This window comes from Mauremys reevesii, linkage group 8 (assembly GCF_016161935.1).
Source record: "Mauremys reevesii isolate NIE-2019 linkage group 8, ASM1616193v1, whole genome shotgun sequence".
Classification (NCBI taxonomy): Eukaryota; Metazoa; Chordata; order Testudines; family Geoemydidae; genus Mauremys; species Mauremys reevesii.
In genome coordinates this window covers 73774516-73797296 of record NC_052630.1, presented here as the reverse complement: position 1 = coordinate 73797296, position 22781 = coordinate 73774516, and the positions used below count along the sequence as shown (strand labels likewise).

Genomic DNA, 22781 nt, shown 5'->3' with positions numbered 1-22781 from the left:
AGCTGGGCATTTCCATATGAGGAATCTTTAGATTTGCGACTACTGATTTTTAGAAATGCCTTGGGACTATTTGTTTTGAAACTAGACATTTTTGCACAGACTTCCTAAATGTAACTTGTCTTTGGGCCTCCCTTATTTAAAGATATAATCATTTGATGTGGTTTTCAGAGTATTAACAAAGCTTATTTTGATTATAGTGTGTACTGTAAGCCAAATTCCAATGGAGCCACATTAATTTATACTTGCAAATAATCTCTAAACCTGTCCTGTCCCTTCAAGAATTAGGGAACAACTAAGGTGGCTGTTGGCAGAGCCGTTTTGTAAATGTTGCCATGGGATTGCCTAATTCTCCCCTCTTCCAAGAGATCTTTTTAGCAATGAATAAACAACTATCAGATAAAAACATATTTACCTGACGTAAACATCAGTGGAATACTGCTGTTTGTGAATCCTATTCTAAGACAGTTTATTCCTTCTGTTTCCAGGCACAGCATAAACAAAGAACTAGTGGCTTGGATAGATTGTTTTTGTCAAATATATGATAACCCTTTTAACTTACACAATTAAAACCCCTAGGTCAGCCCTTCAGGAACTTCTCCCTGCCTGAGACAGGAAATGACCTGAGGTGGGTGCCCTATACATGGAGCTGATGTCATCAAGCTATTAGTGTGTTTTTGTCTCCATCTGCTGGTCGGAAGTGTCATTATCCACTCTTTGCATTGCAATATTTAAACAGTGAAGAAAACAAAATTTGAATAGATCTGGAAAATATTTAGTCCTGCCATGAGTGCAGGGGACTGAACTAGATGACCTCTTGAGGTCCCTTCCAGTACTATGATTCTATGATAATATTTTTAAAACACTTCACAGACTTACTGTTGCTGCCTTTTTAAGCTCTTCCTATTTTCAAAGGGAAAAGGATAAACAGTGATATGAAACTAACTAGATATATTTGAAATATTGATTACCTACATCTTCTGAAATATGGTAACAGGGTATTACTGGATGCTGTATGCATGTTTATGCTCCTCTGTAATGTTTGATTAATGTGCACCTAATCCTTCATTCTGCTAATAGACCATAATATATCTTACCAAGAGATGGAGTATCAGACCACTGGTATTAGTGGTTTAGAGAAGTCCATTTATAATGCAGCATCATCAGCTACTGTGTCTTCAGCAAGTAATTCTTGCCTAGAAAGCTGTTTCACTAAAAATGACTAATTTTGCCAATTTGATTTTTTTTGCTTTGAATATGTTTTTCAGAAGACAAGCTAATCTCTCCTAAAAAGACTCATAATATTAGCAAAACATAAATGGAAAATAAACAAGGAAAACCCTTAAAAATCTGAACTATATTTGCCTGAGACTTTGAATTTAGAAATGCAAATGATATATTGGCAAAAAATTAGAGTACTTGACTGATCCATGCTGCTCTTTGTTGCAGAAAATAGATGCTATTTATACGTCTTTTTGTTTGGCTTTCCATTTTTCTTTCAGGGTTGTCTATTGTATGCCATCCCTAATTTTCATCATTTTCTATATAAAATTGTTTTGAACCATATCACTTTTCATAATTTCTCAAAGTTGCTTAGTTAAAAAAATTCTGCTAATCATCTATATAATAAGATTCCAGGATTGTCACTCTGAAGCCTAGAATGTCTGTTGTGTCAGTAGGAAGTGATGGAAACAGCTACAAGCATGGTCGAGAGCTCTTTTTGTTCAGCATATCACCAGGTTCAATCATCACTGGCTCCATCAATGGCTATTAGCCAGGATGGGAAGGGATGGTGTCCCTAGCCTCTGTTTGCTAGAAGCTGGGAATGGGCAACAGGGGATGGATCACTTGATAATTGCCTGTTCTGTTCATTCCCTCTGGGGCACCTGGCACTGGCCGCTGTCGGAAGATACTGTCCAAAGAAGGACCTTTGGTTTGACCCAGGGTGGCCTTATTCACAGTCTGTTACCATCCATTTTTAAATTCTTAGCCCTTTAGATTTAAGAATTACCCTGTGTGATGTACAGCTAGAGTAAGGCATGTATCCATGCTATGCAAAGAGTCCAAGATGTTTGTGATGTCAGATATCAACCAATCACCACCCTTACTCTACAGCTAATTTGCATGCAAACATTTCATTGATGATGAAATGATGGAGATGGCACAAATGATGGATTACTTGACCCAAATAGCACACCTGTGCGACCAAATGGGCTTTCAGCTACTAGCAAAAAGTAATTGTCACAGTCTCTGGGTAAACTGCCCCTGCTGAAACCCTGTTCCAATCCCCCAAGTGCATCCCTTTCAAGTGGCAGGCGTGTGCTTATACATCTCTGTGGGATGGAATCCTGTTATCCAGCCACTCTCTGATCTTGGTTGCCAACCACGTTATTTAGCAGACCTAACAGGCTTGGTAAATTTCAGAGTTTTCCTCCAGGAGCCTGTGGACAGTAACAGTATGCTCTGACAGGGTGCATACTGGTACACATTGCTTAAAGAAGTGGATTTAAAGTAACAGACCTATAGACATATTTTCTTACCCATGGCTGGCATTCCCCTTGAGCCCATAGGATAGACCTGCCTTAGCCTTGGTGCCTCTCTGTTCTCCCTGGCCACCATGTTACAGCTTGTTTGCTGCAGATCCCTGACTCTCAGGCAGTCTCTATCTGTGAGTCAGCCTCAGAGTGGGCTGACCACCTCTCCCTCCACCTTTGTAGGGCAAATCTATTAACAGGCCATTGTCTTATGATCTCCAGATGCTTAGCCTTGGCAAACAGCCCTGTTGTCAGGGTTGGGGCTGAGTGCATCCCTCTTCACAGCTATAAACCTGGCTTTGTGTTGGAGATATTCCTTATCTAGGACATTCTTTTCCCTGTCCTGCCTGGTTTGTTTAGCAATTACTTTTGATCTAACTATGCATTCAGGCAGGGTAAAAATCACCCCAAAAATCTGATGAGAATATACTATTTATATAAAAAAAAACCCAGACATTTCTCAAGTCTTCACCATAATAACAACAGTGACCCTTTGTCTGTCTTGTCTATGTAGATCCGTATCCCCCTAGGGGTCTCCTGCACTGTGTCTGCACTGAATTCTAGGCTCAGGGCCTTAAAAATGAAGCTGTTAGGAGCATGGACTTTTCTTAGTATGTTTTGTACAGCACAATGGGGCCACTAGATGCTACCATAAGGCAAACAAATAACAATTTACAGCAATCGGTTTACAACTGGATTCATTTAGTAGAAGAGCTGCTGTGAATTAGCTTGCTCCATAATAACTTCCCTTATGAAAAATGGTATATTTGATTATACTTTAAAGTTGCAAAGAATCCTGTGGCACCTTATAGACTAACAAACATTTTGGAGCATGAGCTTTCGTGGGTGAATACCCACTTCGTCGGATGCACTTGCATTCACCCACGAAAGTTCATGCTCCAAAACGTCTGTTAGTTTATAAGGTGCCAAAGGATTCTTTGCTGCTTTTACAGATCCAGACTAACACGGCTACCCCTCTGAAACTTTAAAGTTGATAGGCTCTAAGTATGACTCTCTTGCTCACACAATCATCAGTAATTTGGAATCCCAAATATGTGTTTGTCATGTACCTTGTATAAATATTTGTGTCCAAATTCTGACCTCCAATCTGCACAAGAAAAATATGACAATTTTTGGGTGCCCACTCAGAGATGCCTTTAAAAGAATCTGAAAGAGGGTGAGTGCCCTGCAATTTCTGAAAATCGGGTCCCTTAAAGAGGCCTCAAGTTGGGCACCCAAAACTGAGACATCCAAAATTACTAGCCACTTTTATAAATGTAGGCTAAGACTCCCATTGAGTCCACTGGCAACTGTGCATGAAGGCAGAATTAGCTCTTTGGTTTTACAGTGGTTTCAGCTTCAACCCATGTTGCAGGAGGATGGCAGTCATTTCAATATTAGATATATATTTTCCAGGTAAATTACATTTAGGAAGGTAGTAATATGTATCTGGCATCTGTCAGCCTTGACAGATAGGAGATTTTAAATGCACTTCTATATATCTGCAGAATACTGACCTATGTTGCCTTAAGAATTACAACTCTCTGAACTGTTTTAATACTATTCCTGTTTGAATAAGGCAGTGGTGTGCACTCTTTATGGCACTGAAGGCCTGAAAAAGGGTGAGCTGGGCCTTTAAGTGCGGTTCAGCTCCCTAATTGGCCTATACCTTGCTTCCTCCAAGGTCACAGGAATACCAAAAAGTCTGCTGGGAGAGAAAGTGGGAATAGACGCTTAGCCACTTTCTCAGTGTAGAGGTATAGTTTAAAAGCTTGTGGGATGTCCTCTGTGAGAAAATAATCAGGGCCTGGGTAGGGTCTATAGTGGGATTCCTATTGAAAGGGAACTAAGAAAGAAAACAGTGGGAGGGACGGGGAAGTTGGCCAGCCAGGCTAAGAATCAAACCTACTTGTGGGGTAAGAGTAAAGTAGAGTATTTTGACTCTGGAGCAGAAAGCTATTTCTCTGCACTTTGCTGGGGTAAAGAGAGGCTACTCTGCATCTTAGCACTAATTACTTGGAGGTAGTGAGTGGAAAATCTGATTAGTAAAAGGAGTGAAGGGACTTGTTTGATTTGTTTGAACTGCCTGTTCACCTTGGAAGGGGAGGAGTTTTGTTTTTGACTAGAGGCCAAAAGCACCAAACTACCAATGACTACTTGAAGTGAGGAGAAACTGAAATAGCAACCACATCTGATAACACAATAAATAAGTACACATCAGGGTGCCACGTAAGCAATTTATCAGGAGTCCAATGGCTGAAGTTAATTTGCATGTACTTATGTAGTGCCAGAGCATTCTCCTAAATGGAAAAACTAGGTAGGGACAGGAGGCTCCAAGTGGTTCTACTAAGGAAGCTCCATCTGGTCATACCAACAAAAAAACCCACTTTTCTTTTTGATGACTAAGAAATGTATGCAAACCGCAAAACCTTGTCATGTAGCCCTGTTGAATCCAACTCTTTGTGCTAATGCTCTAGGTTGGAAAACTCCCCCAAACAGGTGCCTTCTCCAGAGGTCTGTGTTATGAAGCACCTAGCTCACTTTGGGAAAGAATTAATTAATGGGCCATATCCTGAGCTGGTGTAAATCTGAATAGTCCCATTGATGTTAATACTACATTGACTTACATCATTTGAGGTTCTGCCCCACTATTTGCAAGAGAGAAAGGACAGTTGTTGGCATACAATGGGTTGGGTTCAAGATAAAAAATCAGTTTGCAATTTATGAATACTATAGAATGCGGTGTCCATTCCACTTCCTTATTCCTTAAATAGGATGTAATTATCTAGGAAATCAGATGTCTTTTAAAAATACATATACTCAATAAAAATATTCATCAACTTGCTATCATGTTCCAGATTAACAGAGGTGGAGAAAAAACACCATGGAAATACCAAACGGCACAGATAAGGAAGCTTTGAAATATCTCCCTTAATGATAACTTAAAATTCATAATTTAAAAAAAAAAATTATCACCCTCTTTATTGTGTTACTAATAATGCCTGGATTGAAACCTGATTTGTTTGAAGGAAAGGAAGCTTTGCTAGGTCAGCCCTACACCCTGGTGATTTCTGGCTGCTGTACAAGCCCCTTAGGGCTATTAGTATGCAGAGAAAGTCAGAACAATCCATGGACAACTGGTGTGATACAGAGAAGTACCAGGATTGGCAGAGCGCAGAGACAACTCAGATCCAGACCATTCTCAACTATGCTAACCACTGTTTGGCTGCAGCTGAGTATCTGGGCCCCGATGTGGAAAGCAAATGTCACTAAGTAACAACTCTCATCCCTAAGGGCCCAGCTTTTATAAGATTATCAGATGTGCCCTGTTTTCCATTTTCGACTGAGTTTGAGGTTTTTGTTTTGTTTTGTTTTTCATTGAGACTCAAACAACCACAGCCTATTCCAGGGTATAGGATCATGACAGCACAAATTTAGGATTAGTGTGAACAACTTCTTAACAAGAGTAGACAGCACCCACTGAGGAAGTAACTTGATTAATCGATATCATATCAAAAGGAAAGCCCCTGTAAGGTAAACACAACTCTGGTAAATGGCATTGATTTCAAGGTTTGTTTATATGTGACCACAGCTCTTGATAGCCAGCAAAGTTTTGAGAAAAGCCTGAAAAAATTCAAATCTCATGAGTTACATTGGAGCACAGATGTAAATAGTAGAGTGGCAAAGTGTAAAAAGTTTCATCCTTTATTTTTTATCTTTTACAGTTTTTGTTGTAAGCTTGGATTCAGTGGGCCAGATCCTGCTGTCACTCATGCCACACTAAGCTATTGAAACTGTGGGTATCAGTGGAAGCAGGGATAGTCTAAGAAACCTAAATAATAGTTTAAGGGAGTGTGATGGGGTAAACTAGGCCCAGAGGCCTGCCGCTGGAGGCCTCAGGGTCCTGCCACACCCATACCAGGAAAAGAGAAGTAGACGAGTCCTCTAAGTTGCGTAGAGAGGGTGCATGCATAGGCACCAACTTCTTCTGGCGCCAGTGGGTGCTTGACCCCCCTTTGCCCTCAGCCCTGCCCCGACTCCGCCCCTTCCCCACCCCCATTCCAACCCCTTCCCCAAATTTCCTGCCCCAACTCTACCCCCTGCCTGCCCCTATTCGACTCCTTCCCCAAATCCCCACCTCCTACCCTGAGTGCGCTCCTCCCCACTCCCTCCCAGAGCTTGCTACAGCTGTTTGGCAGCGGCAAGCGCTGGGAGGGAGGGAGGAGCGGAAACACGGCTTGCTGGGAGGATGCAGAGGTGGCAGAGGAGGTGAGGCGGGGAGGTGGGGAGCTTGGCTGCTGGTGGGTGCAGAGCACCCACTAATTTTTCCCCATGGGTGCTCCAGCACCCACCAGCAGGAACCAGGGGAGTGAGAAAGAACTCCTGGATGGCTGCTGGGCCTGAACACAGAAGGGCTCTGAGGTAAGGATAAAGCATTTGTGAAGGCTGGGGCTGAGGGAAAGTGACCCAGGGAACTGAAAGCAGTTTAGTTAAAGGGACAGGGAGGTGCATTGCTGCTATTCTTAGGGTCCATGGGGTTTGAGCTGAAGTGGTGGTTGTCTCTGGGTCCCTCCCCCCCACCCATAGGCCTCTGGGGAAGTGGCCTACTGTTGGACAGTGACAAACCCCCAGAAGGGGTCCTGAACCGTTAAGCGGCTCAGCTGGAGCCAGAATAGACCAGAGTGGGCAAAATGCCTCCACGGGGAAGCCAGGGCCAGGTGCATTTAAAGACTTTGTTGGACTAATACCCCAGAAGGGGTTTGTTTGAGCTGTTTCCATACAGATTATGTGTGACTTGGCCAGAGGGCTGACTCACTAAAAACAGCCAGAAGGGGCCAACACAGATTGAAAGACCCAAACAAGGGGACGTTCACGAGAGGTGGGTGCCATGCCATTACAGGGAGTAAAACAATCATTGCCTCTAATTTGTGGAGAAGAGAGGGTGAGGGACAGTGACAGCACTGCACTAGCAAGCAAATTGATGTAGTGGAGTAGAAGACTATCTAGCACAGGGGTCTCAAACTCAAATGACCCCGAGGGCCGCATGAGGACTAGTGCATTGGCCCGAGGGCCGCATCACTGACACGCCCCCTTGCTGCCCCTGGCCCCACCCCCAATCCACCCCTTCCATGAGGCCCCGCCCCTGCCCTGTCTCTTCTCCACCTCCTCCCCTAAGCGTGCGGCTCCCCGCTCCTCCCCCCTCCCTCCTGGAAAGTGCTAAGCGCCACCAACAGCTGTTTGGTGGCTTGGCGGCGGGGCACTTAGGCGGCGGGTCCCGGAACAGAAGGGGCCCCCACCGCCGAAGACCGGGCTGCGCTTCGGCGGCGGCGGGTCCCTCTTTTCCCCACCCCGGCCCGGCCCGGCCCCGGCGGGTCTCGCTCTTCCCCGGCCCAGCCGCCCCGGGCGGGTCTCGCCTCTTCACCCACCCCGGCCCGGCCCGCCCCGGCGGGTCTCGCTTCACCCCGCCCGGCCCCGCGGGTCTCGCTTCCTCCCCACCCCGGCCCGGCCCGGCAGGTCTCGCTTCCCTTCACCCCACCCGGCCTGGCCCGCCCGCCCCGTGGGTCTCGCTTCCTTCCCCATGGCCCGGCCCCGGCCCCGGCGGGTCCCGCTTCCCACCCAGGCCCCGGCCCCCCGGCGGCTCCCGCTTCCCCTTACCCGAGCGCGTCTCCGGCGAGGCCTGAGCTTCGTCCCGCTCAGAGCCGCGTGGTGAGGGGGCGGGGCTGTGAGCTCCACGCCGAGCGCAGCGCTCATCCCAGAGCTCCCAGCCCCGCCCCCTCCCCACACGGCTCCGATCGGGGCGGGGCTCAGGCGCTCGGACGGAGACTCGGCACTCTATGCGCCGAGGCTCCAGGAGAGGGGCGGAGGCGGGAGCCTCCACTTTCTCTGGGGCCCTGCGGGCCCGGGGCAAATTGCCCCCTTTGCCCCCCCCTCTGGGCGGCCCTGGGGAGCTCCGCAGGCCGCAGGGAAGAGCTCCGCGGGCCGCATGTTTGAGACCCCTGATCTAGCAGCATAGAATAATGGACCAAACGTTCTTTCCCTGGGAATAACCGATTATAAAAATGAGAATGTGTCAGTGTCTTGTCTCTTCCTTCCATACTGATCTGTGCCACTTGCTTTGACTTTGGAAATAACTTTTTAAGTCTGCAGTCATGTGTCTGTGCGTGGATTGTGTCACTTCTCACAGATTAAGAAGGGTTGGGCTAGGTCAGTACATTGATGGATAACCCAAGACCTGCTCAACAAGTGATATTTTTAACACTGTTAGACTGAGGTATGCTTATTTAACTGTCTTCATTTGGTTATTCTCTCTGGGTTGTGGGAAAGATTATGGTCAGAATAATCAGTATCTGACATCCCAAAGAGAGAGAGAGAGAGAGTGAGAACTTAGTACATGTGACATTCCCATCACTGTAGTGCCTGAGTATTTGGAAGATGCCATGTGCTGTATTAGTGATATAAAGCTACAGTCACTCAGATAATCCCTGCAGCTGCCTTCTCAAAAATACTGAAGACAGATTTTGGAAAATGATTCTGTGTGAAGTTTGCCATCAGCATATACAACATGAGTGCCCTATCAAGAACTTAAGGGTTGACTCCTCAGCTTCTGTTCTGTCCCTGTTGCTGAGGCAAAGCAATTGAAAAGACGCCCTTAAGGGACAGTTGAGGAGTTCCCCGTGAGGCTCATTTCTCCCCTCATGTAGCTTCTGCAGCTCCAAGTTACATCAGGGCCATTTGGCTTCCCAGCCATCAGACCAAGACCAGAGAAGCAGCTTTCCGTTCTGCTTTTCTCAATTGTGCCACATGTAAACTTGGCAAAGCTGTTTTCAACCCTACCATTCAACTTTGCACTCCTTTCTGGTGACATTCTAGAAAAAGTTGTATGCATAGTGATTCTACTTGTGGGCCTCAACATATAGCTTGGTCCATCTTTCACTCTATTTATCAACCAACCATGTTCTGAAGTTCCTCCTCTAAAGTATGGCTACTAGTAAAAGAGCACTGTTATCACAGGAAGCCATCTGAAGGGGCTTATGTAATAAATCTAGCTTTTCAGTTGGAAGCTACTTTTAAGTGACAATGAAATAGTAGTAGTATGGAATCCTCTTGCATACTGGTGTCTGAAATGAAAAGTCTGGCTTGTAATCTGTCAGTCATTTAAGATGTTCTCAGTCCAGTGTTTATTCAGAAATCAGTTTTGGTGCAGCTGGAAATGTTGTTACCAACTGATGAGCAAGTTTGAATGCTGAAAATAAAGAATGTCATTCATTCTTCAAGGTAAAGAGGGAGGCTCTTCATCCAGTAGATGCTGCCACTGCTACAGCTACTATTATAGCTTCTGACACTGATAGTGAGGAGTGTTGCGTAACGTCAATAAAAGATGAGAGGCTACACAACAAAGTGAAAAGGAATCCTCTGAGCACGAATCCCTTGGCACCCCAGTAGCACTTAATAGCCATGACTTTCCTGGCTAGACATAGAACTAAAGGGCCAAGCATTGTATCAATTAAATTACTACCCAACTAGTAAATAAACACAGCAGCTTGTTAATTAGTAGGATGTTTTTTATTATATTGACTCTCTAGTCCTTTGTATTACTTTTCATTTTCAGTAAGTGCATTACATGGTGCCATTTTTCCTTTTAGGTTTATATTTTTTTCCTTCAGTTAAATATAGTAGATATTTAGAGAGAATAATTTACGGCTGGACCAGGGATGGAATTGAATAAAGTGATGTACTCAGCAGTAATACTACATTTTGGGCATCCTGGTAGTAATATCAAGTAGCAGGTTTTCAAGTGCAGTTATAATATTCCACTATAAACAGGGATTAATTCCCACCACCAAATTACCACGGGTGCATCTTTGCCAGCGGTGGTGCAATAATGGGAGATACCCAGAAATAACTAGTATAGACAAAGCTCCTGACTGAACGCAAAGTCTGCAATTGTGTATTCTCTGCACACCCGTACAGGGGCTGAGCATAATCTGAGCCTAGGGATTCACCACTGCCACAGCTCCTCACTAAAAATTACTTTAGTCTAATAAGAGATAAAGCACCTGCCCACCCTGTTGTACGTAAATGTTGCTATTTAGTGTATGTATCTGTCCAGGTTTTTAAAACAGAAGCCAGAGTCCCAACCCATTGCTCTCATTAATGTGAGAGGTAGAAGAGATGAGGGGAACCCCACACTCTGTGAGACATGGAGACATACCCCTTCATTGTACAATGTTGCTGGTTACATGGACCTCCCATCAACCCACACTGTTGCAACTCTAGTGTGTTCCAATTTAATTTAATCCCGAAAACTAGATTTCCGAGATGCCGGATGGAAAGTGGGACAGACTCTGACACCCATTTGTTAGTTTTGCCAGATGGAAAAAATCCTTTCCAGCCCCCCAAACAAACTCTAATGATCACCCTACCCCTGATGTTATAAGAGATTCAACTCATTAGGTATGGGTGAGACTGGAACAGAGCCAAACTGGCAACTCGCCAGGAGCAAGAGCAAGGAGAAGTCACCCCTTTCTCCCACCCTGGCAGGTGAGAGCCAATCAGCTAGCCCGTCACAGTCCTGCTATCCAATGGCAGCAGGAGTAAGTGGGTCATGTTCAGTACAGTAGTTGGATGCCATGTGTGATAGTGCCCAGTGGGAGGGAGGGAAAGGAACAAGAAAGGACCTGTGCCCTGCCCTCCCCTATACACATGCTGTGGGCAGGGGGAACTAGCAAGAGTTCATGGAGTGACTGGGGCAGTGCTACCACTTGGGAATCTCTTCTTCCCCTGCCATCCAAACAAATTGGGAAATGTCCTCATTGCCTCTCACTCCGTCAAAGTCTCTCACTGGCAAGTGAGGTGAGCATTTATCTCTTCCTTTGAGCCAGTAATGACATGACTTCCTGGCTTCTCCTGGACTGATTCCAAAATCTACTTTATTTTTCTACCTTTTCTCCCCCGCCCCCCACTCCCGTCCTTACATTGTGGACCTGAGCCTAAGACTATTTTTTGTTAATCAGTTTAACTAAGGAAAACATTATCTCTAGTTTTCCATGGAACAGACTGTACCTGTGCTTCACTGTGTTATCCAGACTGACATCCTGCATTGTAATCCCATGACCATTGCTTGCTTCTCTTCTTATTTCCCATGGTACTATAGGGCTATCTCTATCTATAAATGACATCCCATAGTAACTATTAACCTATCAACGGTTCCTTGCTTGATACACATTTGTGAGATGCACATGTTCACTTTGGAATTAATATATTTTGATTATGGAACTGTGATCCTCTGGTTTTTTGGCAACCATATTAAGTTAATGGCTTTGTGGGGTACCTTTGAGACCTATTAATTGGAAATATGAGACCAAAGTTTTCAGACATGGTTGCTGAAAGATAGGAACCTAGGTCCATTGTTAGAGACTCAAATGAAAGTGACCTGCATTTCAGAAGTGCTAACTGTTCATGGCCTCATTAATGGTTTTCTGAAGCTTTGCCTCTGGAAATGCAAAAATGCTTATCCCTTTCAACTTGCCCCCATTGTTCCCCCAGGATAAATATTCAGACATAAAGGCCAGAACATTCTTTCACTGTTATGAAGGACAGCAGAGCACTCTTACTTTAGCAAAGCTTCAAACAAGCCCTCCTTTTATTGAAAAGAGAGAGATTTCAGTTACAGAATCAATTGTCCGTCATGAAACACAATGTGCCCTCAACCTTGACTCTGTCTTATGCTCGTTAACTTAGACTACATCAGGCCCAGCTTAGTTTCTGCAATTTTGAATAGGTGTCAGAAAAATGATGTTTTTTAATCATAGTCTTCAGTACTCTGGCTTGACTTGCAACCTAGCACTTGTCTTCACTGCAAACTTAACACAAGGTGTTCGTCCTCGCTTGAGTCCTGTCCACGCACACAAATTCTTAATGAGAATGTGGTGATGCTTTTACTAAAGCTGGTCAGAAAAATTCGAATGAAACATTTTTACTGAAATTTGCCTTTTTGTCAATCTAAATGTTTTGTGGAGATGGCTTCACTCAATGAAGTTCACTGGAGCCTGGCTTTGGGGCAGACTACCAGGCAAATTGCCTCAGGGTTAGGGACACCAGGGCTTCCAGGGCGTGAGATTCTGGGGCTGCCCACCAGGTGGGAAGATGTCATAAAATAATCACATCCCTAACTGACATTTTTATATTGGCAAAAGCCCTAGTCTAAATGCAGTTACACCAGCAAAATAGTGCTTTTGCCAATACATTGGTTCCTACATTATCGTATAACTGTACTGACAAACCTTTTCTAGTCTAAGCCTAGCTTAGGTGTCTCATTTCTTTTTATAATTGTCTGTGCTTTATGCTTAATTGGCTAGACTTTCAGTATCACTTCTGCAGCTTCAGGCTGACAGGGAGTGGAGGGATTTATTTAAAAAAAACGTGCTCTGATTCTCCCTCCCCATTTTATTTAAATTAGCCAACTCTATCTGTACGTAATATTCTCCTATAAACGTGCTTAACAATTAGTGTATAAGTCTATTTAAAATGCAAACTAACCAGCTTGGCCCTATCAGAAGCAGCAGTTAGGCTTGCAGTTGTGAGGCTGTAACAATTAGGAGACCATCTTCCTACAATTGAATTCAGTTTTTTATTTTGCAGCAACAAGTAACAAAACCTGTAACTTATCTTATTACAAGGCCTACTCTGGCTTGGTTGGTAAATTTCAATTTTTATTTACTTTTCTGCACCCCACTCTCCTGGAAATGCCTACTTTTGAATTCCCTGGCTGCAGTCTTATCATTTGCAAGTCTTTTATTCTCCTTCTGAAGATAAAATCAAGTCACTAAGTTTGCAAAGCTCTGAAAGTTGCTAAATGGCCCATTTTGGGGTTGGTTGGAAAATGAAACTGTTGCTTGTTTTCCTGGCAAAAGCAATGCTTTGGGACAAATTTGAACCTGTTATGTACAGGGTGTTGGTGTTCTAAACAGAGGTCTATGGTGACTAGAGAAAGGAGATTTTGTAGCAAACTGAGGCTCAGCCTTTTGTATGCTCAGAAGCACACTTGGCCTTATCGACAGTACACATGCTTTGCTGGGGCTGGTACTTCAGCATAGCTAAACTGGCTGAGCCCCTTAGTATAGATGCAGCTTATGCCGCTAGAAGGGATTTTTCTTCTGGTGTAACATCACCACCTCCCCAGATGACATTAGCTCCGTCAACAGAAGCAAGTTTGTTAGCATAGTTGTGTCTACACTGGCGGTTTTGCTGACATAGCTATGTTGGCTAGGGGTGGTTTGGTTTTGTTTTTTTCACACCTCTGACCAACAGCCTTACTCTTGGTCCCACAACCCTTGCCCTGAGTCATTATTTATGTGAGTAGGCCCAGCCTTCTCCCCTTTGACAGGCAGCTCTGACCTGTTGTTCTGCCTGGCCTCTTCTTTCCCCTACTCCTTTGCTTCCTACTCAGCCTCCTCTCTGCCAGTATATCTCATGGTTTTCAGCTCTGGAGATCCCCAGTTCAATCCCTGGTGAGTTGGCCAGGAGGGCATCCATCACAGTGCTACTGTGTCTGACGTTAGACGTACTCCCTGTAGGCGTGAAACTTGCCACTTTTTCTTGGCCAGACAGCAATTCTACTTGTCCTGGACTTCTGGACAAAAGGAATCTTTCCGTCCTGGGAGGCAGGACTGTGCCACTTGTGGAGTGTTAGGTCCACACAACACACTGTAAAGAGGATGGCTCTGTACAAAGTCAGGGGCAGCATTTAGCAATCAGAACTATAGCAGAAAGGACTCTGGGAAGATGGCTGGGTTGAGAGGAGGGGGTAGGGATGATTCTCTCAGTTGACTGGACAGACCCCTATTTTAAACCTTTTCTTTAGAGAGTGGCTGAAATAAGCTCTGGTATTTGTTTGGCCCTTAACAGAACAGGACATTTTTATATTGATTTTTCTGTTTTACAGTAAAGCACATCACAAATGTATTTAGGCTCTGCCTAGATGTAGAGAAACTTTTCCTGATTCTGACCAGCCTGTCACAGTTATGGAGAGTAGAGTCCTACAAAGAGACCTGATGAAATTTTACTTTGCTATCCTACAGTATCCCAGCACTCAAAACAGAACAAATGTTCTCCAGAAATACTATCTGCTGATCCTACCAGTATGTCAGAATATACAGATCCGGAGCACTAAGTCATAAAAGAAAGATGTACCGGTATGTGTTAATTTCCAACTGGTAGTTTGGTAGTCTATAAAATTGAAATACTGTATCATTATCTGAGTTTTCTTTACATCATTTTTATATTGAACAAACACTGCAGGAACAAGGGCTATAAGGCCCACTCAAAACCCTCACAGTGGCAGGAAGTGTGTATCTAATTCTCCACCTTCTGTTCTGAACCTGTACTCATCTCCTGAGTGCAACAGAACAAGGTACCACTGCTGGAAAACTACAGAGAATTCAGTCTTCCCTGGGAATCCTTAGGACATAATTTAAGGAAACAGGGTAATGTTTTGGACATTGTGTCTTGTGTGATGGTGTCATTATCTCTTATGTATTAGCAGGCTACTAATGCTGACATCTAATTAGCACCAAGAAACTGATTAACTCTCAATAGGGTCAAGGAAGAGAACTAAAATAGATCCTGATGTGAGCAATTAGGTCTTATTAAATAAATTAAAATACTAGTGAATCTAAGTTCACTCTAGCAATATTTCTTTTGTCTGTACTGTACACTGATGGCAGAAACCATGATAAAATTCAAATAGTGGATGCAACACTACATTAACAGCCGCATAATCAAAACATAGCATAAAAAACCCACTTAAGCTATGTCTAATGGATACATATGCATTCATTAGGAAAAAATGCATTCAAATATCAGTAAAATAAATGGAGTCTGTTCAGTTTCCTTATTCCTGTAATTGGGATGTTCCAGACTATGGAAATTAACTATATAAAAGATGCTTAAATACACCCTCATAATATGTTAGACATTTATGTTCATTGGGTGTATCTTTTTTTTTTCTTGTGTGCAAAGTAGTGTGAACAGCTTATAGATGGCAAATCAGATAAATATAGAGTGGTCAGCCAGTAATATGTTTTTATGTGCCACCATTGGCCAATTAATTTCTCTCCTATTTTTAATAGGGCAGAAGAAAGTTGTTCAATCTGAGATTGTCATGTAAAATGTACCTACCTAGGCTAATAAAGCCAGTGCATTCACACAATCAGCATGCAATTCCCCTACATATAGTGTAGTAAGGGGTTGTCTTTTAGTGAATTACCAGATCTCCAAATCTCACTACAGAGATGAGAAACACATGTTCCATTCTCACATGCTCTCAATGTGGAGCATTTGTTAATTGGGCTCGTTTAAATGCTAACCCTATTTAATTCAGACTCCTAATTTAGTGAGGTGAGTTCATGCCAGATTCCACTAGATGTAATCCAATTTCAAAAAGTTTGGAATCTGGTTTGGTTAAGCACCAAAAGTCTATATGCATATCCCAAGTTAATTTAAAATTATGGAGTTTCCTCCATCTTGCTTCCTTCAGACTCCCTCCACTCCCCACCCGGGGCCATCCTCCACTGGTTTACAGACCTCTTTCACTATTCCTGGGATTTAAAAGCCTATGTTAGACTCAGGTATATACATTGAAAAGAAACTGCACATTTTCTTTAAATTTTAAGGGCACAATTTTGTAATGGTCTCTGTAATTCACAAGCAAATGTTGTGGATACATCCCATTTGTAAGCAGAAAGCCTTTGTTTTAATCCACAGTTTGTGTACACATACAGTTATCTTATTTTGTCACACCAACGGGCATTTGTGAACTGCATGTGCATCCTTTGTGGGGATGTTGCTGGAGCCTTGCAGGAAATTTGGGCCTTCAAAAGGAACCATTTAAAAACAGCTTGGCTGAAGGAAAGGCTTACTGCTCCCTGGAGTGAGAGTGCTTAATGGAAGGGGCAGCATGGCGGCACATCTTCTCCTCTAATACCTTTTTAGCATGGCCTCACAGGAAGGATACTGGGTCACTCTATTGCTAGAGAAGTCCAGCCAGCCTCCCTTCAAGCCCCAAAATACATGACTAGAGGATGGAAAGGCTGCTCAACTTTTCTCCAAGCCTTGTGAGTAGATTTAAGAAGGGGCTGGCTGCCTGCCTCCTCCCACAAGCTCTGTGATGAGACAAAAGGCACTTGCAAAGGTATCTCTGGCTTGTGCAAGGTTCAGCTAAACTAGACTCCCCTTTGCTGGGGTATCCCACTGCTAGAATAGCAGGGAATGTCTCACTAATCTTGTCTCTCCCCAAGAGGCATTCCTACTGCAGGTCAGATTTGGAAGGAAGCCTGCCCTGACCCACACTAAACCCAATATATGAACAGGTTCTTTTGGGCTCTCATTTGAATGATGGTCAAAGTTGCAAAGAGTGGGGAAATTCCTGTTTTTAAGCAAACCAGCTCACTTGGTTACTATCATGAAAATATTCCTTTTGAGGACGACCATCTAAGGCTTTGTCTACACTAGCACTTTTGTTGGTAAAACTTTTGTCGGCATGAGATGTGCAAAAAACACCCTCCTGACTGACATAAGTTTCACCAACAAAAGTGCTGATGTAGACAGCGCTATGTCAACAGGAGAGGCTCGCCTGCTGACATAGCTAATGCCTCATGTTGGGGGTGGTTTAATTATGCCGAGAGGAGAGCTCTCTCCTGCTGGCAAAGAGCAGCTGCACAGGATACCTGAACCACTGTAAGGTCTATAGTGTAGAGATAGCACAGAGCTTTTCTTAGGCTATCATTTGATGCAGCAGTCCTCCTTACCTGATTTTACTTGCAGAGTATGGAGTTAATTCATTTGAAATAGGCAATTTTTAGCAACCTCAGAGGCTAATTTAATAAGTTTGTTAAATCTGAACATTCAGGATTTTTGCTTTTTTGCTTTGTGTTCTGTTATTGATCAAATAAATATGAGGGATCAGTTAACACGCAAAGCATTAAAGCAGTGAGAAATCTGCTTCAGTACTTAGCATTAAAACACTTGGTTTTTAGACCATGACTTGAAAAAGTTGTCATAAACACTAACAAATGCAAAGCAGCTTTCAAGATGACTTTTGTTATAAGCATATTCCTGAACTATTCATCTGTGTTAAATGCATTTTGCCTTGAATCATATGTCATGTTGCCAGAAAAGAGTTGTTTCCATGCCAACTTGTTTGCAACGTGGGGGGGTGGGGGAGTGGGGATCAAAGCTACTAACATCTGCAAGATGTCGGCACTGATATAAGCCACTTGCAATGAAAAACACAGGACTGCAGAAGGGTTTGCCAAATAGACACTATATATAGGGTAGAATATCATAAACTAATGACTATTTCCATTCCTTTTTTGGCTGCAGTCTTGATCTAATCTCCTTGCCAGAAAAGCTTTGCAGCAAAAGAAACATCAATAACCTCCCAAGTGCAATTCTCTAGCAGGAATTACTGATTTTTTTTTTCACTCAAGCACTTACAAAAGCCACTTAATTTAAAACACATAAGAACTAGTGTAAGAAATTGCTGCCTCACTTTCCATATTTCCTTTCAATTCTTGCTGCGGCCAGGTCTCCTTTTATAAAGACCCTATTCATCAGTAAGATTAATGAGACCTGGTGTCTGAGACTGTGGATTCCATTTCATATCCACTACTATCTCCACATTCCCTTTTTTCGTATAAAATAAGATTGTTCATTTATTACCTTAGTATTATGAAATGCCATGGGCTACAGCTCTGAAGCCTGAACAGTTCAAATATCTAGGTATATTTAATTTTGAGATTATCAAGGAGCTGTTGTATTGCTAGTGCAGTCAGAGGCAGCAGGAGCTTTTTGGCTTGAAGGTGTTAAAACATTTCTAATTTTTAAAACCTTCCTAAGACACACAGGTAGAGTACTGTTTGTGCTTAACTTGGATGCTGCACATGATATATGCTGTTTATATCTCCCTATAATTACACGCTATTGCAGTTGCTAGTAGTAGTTCATTTCTAAAACAGTTTACATGATAGCTCCTTGTTTCCATATGCTCTGGTCTTTCCAAAACATCCATCTTTGGGGATGAAATTGTCCACGCTTTTGGCAAGTACAAGCAATATCGCTTCAGCTATTTTTAAGTGTAGAAGAGTGCATGTATATGACTTTTAAATACCACATTGTCACATCAGCAGGCATTGATGAACAGAATTAGGGTAACTGTATGACCACGCAAACTGTGTGTTTAAAAACACAGGCTTTCTGCTTACAAATGGGATGTATATTCATAACACTTGCTTGTGAATTATAGAGGTCATTACAAAAGGAAAAATTAATCAAAATACATTTTTTGAACAGACCTACAGAAAAACAGTTGAAGTTTGAAACTATGTGTGTGGACTGTATGGTTTGTGAGCTATTTTAGCAATGCTTGAGGAAGCTCTGTTACTTTTGTGATACCAGCACAGCCTCAAAGCCATACAGTAGGGATTGTTGCTGGAGTACTTTGCATTAGGACTAAGTTCCCAAACTGTTGTCTGTGAAGTACTTACTTGTCATAGACACCTGACATGGTCATCTGGTGCTGACTCTTCTAGCTGTTTCCAATAGTGAGTGGGAAGGAAGTTGGTTCCATTAGACCAGTGGTCACCAACTGGTCGATCGCAATCGACTGGTCAATCCTAGAGGATCTCCCAGTTGATGTCAATCTCCGGCAGCAGTGCAGTGTGGCTGCCTAAGGCTGCCCTGGCCCCACACCGCTCCTGGAAGCAGCCACTGTACTCCCAGGGGTGGGGGGACATTGGCTGGGAGAGCTGTGGGGGCGGTGCTTGCAGAAAGGGGCAACGTGCGGAGCCACGTGCCCCCTGCCCTCCCAGCCCCAGGGGCCTTGGGTGCGTTGGTCCCTTCTGGGAGTGGTGTGGGGGCGGGGTAGGCAGGGAGACTGCCTTAGCCTCATTGCGCCCACAGCCAACTGGGAGCCACAGGAGGTAAGTGCTGCCTGGTGGGAGGCCACACCCCAACCACCATCCCTGAGCCCCCTCCTGCACCCGAAGCCCCACCCTGAGTCCCCTCCCAGAGTCAGCACCCCAAACCCCCTCTTGCACCCAACACCCAGCTTTGAGCCCCCTTCCAAAGCCAGCACCCCATACCCCTTTCTGCATTCCAACCCCCTGCCCCAGCCCTGACTCCCCCTTCCAGAGCCCGCACCCCCTCATGCACCCCAACACTCTGCCCCCCCTCCTGCGCCTAAACTCCCTCCTAAAGCTGCATAAATTTGGCAGCATTTCATAATCTAAGATTTCTGCTTTAAAGAAGTTCTGCTGTCTTTCTTTGTATAGATACAAATATCACAATATAAACTGATGTGATTTCTTTTTCCCTTTTAACCTGCCTGTGTTAATCCAGTTTACAAAAAGCTGTCTCCAACTAACCAATAACAGGAGCAAAGGTGGACACTTGTTTTTTTAAACCTCATTATTCACTTCATTGAAGTTTGAACTTCATACCACAATTGGGACCATTTAAATGCTTGCATAATTACAGTAAAAGATACTTAAAGGGAAATGAAATGCTGTAATCCTTGTTATACAAAGGAAAGTTGTGACATACAGAAGTTAAGCTTCCAACAGCAATGGCCCTTTCACATATTATTTTAAATTTTTTTTTGTCTGGTTAAATGTGAAGCTTGCTATATATCACTCATATTTTAAAATATATACCATAATATATATATAAGTTGAACTCTGTCTCTTAGTAGAGGGTTACAATCAACATTAAAAAAAAATCAGACTTCTGTATTAAATGTACTATTGTTACAAGTAACATCTGAGAGTACTATAATTGAAAGCGATTAGAGGGAAAAATTATTTTCTGCAGTGTTTTAAAACTATATTTAAAATAGTATGGTCAGTCAATTCCTGTTTTTAATATGGGGTTTCCACATAGGAGGAGAGAAACATCTTTAGAAATAGGCCAATGTGATTGTAAAACTATAGAAACTGGCATTGGGACTCAAAAGCCTGAAACTATTTTTAATTCAGTTTTTGAAACTAACTCACTTTCAAGTTGATGCTCTTACTCTGATGTTAATGTTGAAACCCGTAACTTAGCACTTTGTGATTGTTCTTCTATTTCTCTTTGCTTTACTGCGTGGGGGGTGGGGTGTGTGTGTGTGTGGCGGGCTGCATGTTATGTACAATTCCTAATATTACAAAGATTACAAAGAAATAGACTGGTATTGAATAGGTGGGTATATTTTAAACTGGGGGGCAGTGTTAAATTAACGGAGAAAACGTTTTAATAAAATGGCTGAATAAAAAGTGTCAGTTCAAAGTGAGAACCTGCTCTGAGGATATGTGAGGAATGGTCCATGCATTGAATGTTTTACTCATTACTCCCTCCCTTACTTGTAATTGTGGAGTGTGCCAAGCTCTTCATCTTTCTATCAGTCAGTCCCGAATAACGTGTAATGTTGGGGAGGTCAGGTCACTGGCACGACAACTCACAGTTGTAACCTTTCAGCAATAAAACTCAAAGTGGACATTGTGAGATAATTGATCTAGTTGCACAATTAGGCTGTCTTAGGCTATGAATGAGCACATAACATAGTCTACCGAAGCAGCTGATCATGTCATGTTGCCCCTTCAAAATGCATGTTTAATTTAGTTTTTTATTCCCTTTCTGGATTGTGTTGCCATTATAAAAATTAGTTTTGATCACATACCTTGGTATTTGACTCCATCCATAGGGACACCACCCACACCACATGTTCAAATGAATCCATAGGTTGCCAGCCATTTTTTCTAACTGGTTCCATGCCCACCCTTGCCTATGCCTACCTTCCCCAACCTTCCTTGGGTGTGAAAACTTCAGAAGTGAGGATCTGAAAGACTAGGGCTCCCCTCTAGTGAACCATAATAGGATAACCACCTTAAGAAACTGCTTCCATAATGGAGTGACAGGCTTTGTCAGGCAAACCTGCCCCTCTCCCTGCTCACTTCGTGCCCCCTGTTGTTGTTAATACCTAGCTCTTACCTAGTGCTTTTCATCAGTAGATCTCAGTGCTTTACAAAGGACAGCAGTATCACTATCTGCATTTTACAGATGGGGAAACTGAGGCACTGAGTAGGGCAGTAGTGAATGCAAGAATGGCCATACTGCATCAGACCAATTGTCCATCTTGCCCAGTGTCCTGTCTTCCGACAGTAGTTGGTGCCAGATGCTTCAAAGGGAGCAAACAGAACCAGGCAATGTATTGAGTGATCCATCCCCTGTTGTCCAGTCTCAACTTCTGGATGGAGAATGTAAATAGTCCATGAAGATGCAAAGCTCTGTTACCCTCTGTGTCTAAAAAAATGGATTAGTTATGACAAATGAGCTAATTATTGGCTTGATTTTTTTTCCACAGGTGCTGAGCCTGCTGTAAGAACTAGAGTGTGCTAGTTTCCAGACTGTTATCCTAAAGATCACATAAACATTATAATATGAAGGGAAATGTCAAAGATGTCAAAGGCTTTTTTTTTTAAGGACACAACCTTGCACCACATCTGAGTTGCCCTCAGTGCAGCTTGTATGGGTGGGATAGGTGGCTTTACACCCTCGATACTGTAGTTTCCAAGGATTAGGCTGGTCTGTGGAATAAATTAAAGAAGTGTCAGGGCTGCCATTCTGTCAGCTGGGGATCGCCAGGGCTGTGCTCCTTTTCCTTTGGACATTCTTTCTGTGCCAGGGACTAGGATGATGATGATGTAAGAGCTCTGTTCCCTCTGGGGGAAAAAAATCACCTGAAAACCTTTTGCTCCTGGTTATGTCTTTAGCCTTTTGCATCATTTGAACTCCTATGCCATTATCATGTCTGTATGCCATGCTTTACAGCTATCCACACCTCGCTGTACTGAGAGAGTAATTTATCCTCTATCTCATTCATCACAATTATTTTTATCTGAACTTGAAAATTGAATTGCTGATGTTATTGCTGGTTAATTTGGGCAATTTAAATTTACATATTGATTGGTGATTTAATCTCTTTGTTATTTCTTTTAATTTTACTGAGGGTTTTGATTTTGTGCAGTAGTCTCCCAGGCTATATACCAGGTCAGAGCTAGATCTTAGTGGACACTGTTCTTTGACTAATTTTATACTAGTTAAGCTCACATATTCAGTTCATTATCTGATTTCAGCACAACTTTCATTTCCACAATGTAAAACCACCTTCTATGACAATCACTAGCTTGAAATTAATGATTATTAGTCAGAACT

At 43.2% G+C, this 22781-nt stretch overlaps 2 long non-coding RNA genes across 5 annotated transcripts in view; one reads left to right on the top strand and one right to left on the bottom strand.

The window, feature by feature from the left end:
- Positions 1-22781, bottom strand: part of LOC120369774 — a 103708-nt gene that overhangs the window by 27767 nt on the left and 53160 nt on the right. The gene's annotated exons all lie outside the window — the stretch shown is intronic.
- LOC120369773 overlaps positions 1-22781 on the top strand; it is an 89621-nt gene that overhangs the window by 42994 nt on the left and 23846 nt on the right. For 3 of the 4 annotated variants that reach the window (XR_005583393.1, XR_005583390.1, XR_005583392.1), the window contains exon 3: positions 577-625. The exons of the other annotated variant lie outside the window; for it this stretch is intronic. This is a non-coding gene — a long non-coding RNA (uncharacterized LOC120369773). The remainder of the gene's footprint in view (positions 1-576; positions 626-22781) is intronic. 4 annotated transcript variants of the gene reach the window in all.